The following is a 587-nucleotide window of genomic DNA, read 5'->3' as shown; positions in this document are numbered from 1 at the left end:
GGCCGGTTCCTCCACGCCCGAAGGCACGGGGCGGTAGTTTCCCAGAAGTCGCGCCGGAGTAACTTCAGCGCCGCCCGCGAGCTCGAGGGGTGGAGGGGGGTGGAGGGCGGGGAGGGAGGAGGGTGGAGAGGGTGGGGAGGAAGGAGGAGGAAAGAGGGTAGGGAGGGTGGGGAGGAAGGAAGGAGGGGGAAGGGAGGAGGAAGGAGGGTGGAGAGGGTGGAGAGGGAGGAAAGAGGGTGGAGGGGGGAGGGGGGAGGGGGGCGGAGGGTGGGCGTCCTGAGGTAGGCAGAGCTGCGGGTGTGGGCGGGGCTCGTTTTATGCTTGTGTTATTTTGATGTAGTCTTTCTCATGCTGTTTTTTTTCTCTCTCTCTTCTTTATTATCTTATCATCTGTGTGTTGTTCTGATGTAGATTTTTTTTTCTTATGCTGTCTTTTTTCCTTTCTTTTTTTTTATCATCTAATAATTTGTGTTCTGTTTTGATGTAATTTTTTTTCCTCGTGATGTTTTTTTTCTTTTTATTCGTTTCTTGATCTATGTTCTTTGTGTGTTTTTTTAGTAATTCGTCTATAACTAATTATTCATTTA

The sequence above is a fragment of the Penaeus vannamei genome, chromosome 37, assembly GCF_042767895.1.
Source record: "Penaeus vannamei isolate JL-2024 chromosome 37, ASM4276789v1, whole genome shotgun sequence".
NCBI classification, from domain to species: domain Eukaryota; kingdom Metazoa; phylum Arthropoda; class Malacostraca; order Decapoda; family Penaeidae; genus Penaeus; species Penaeus vannamei.
Note: the sequence above shows the minus strand (reverse complement) of the source record.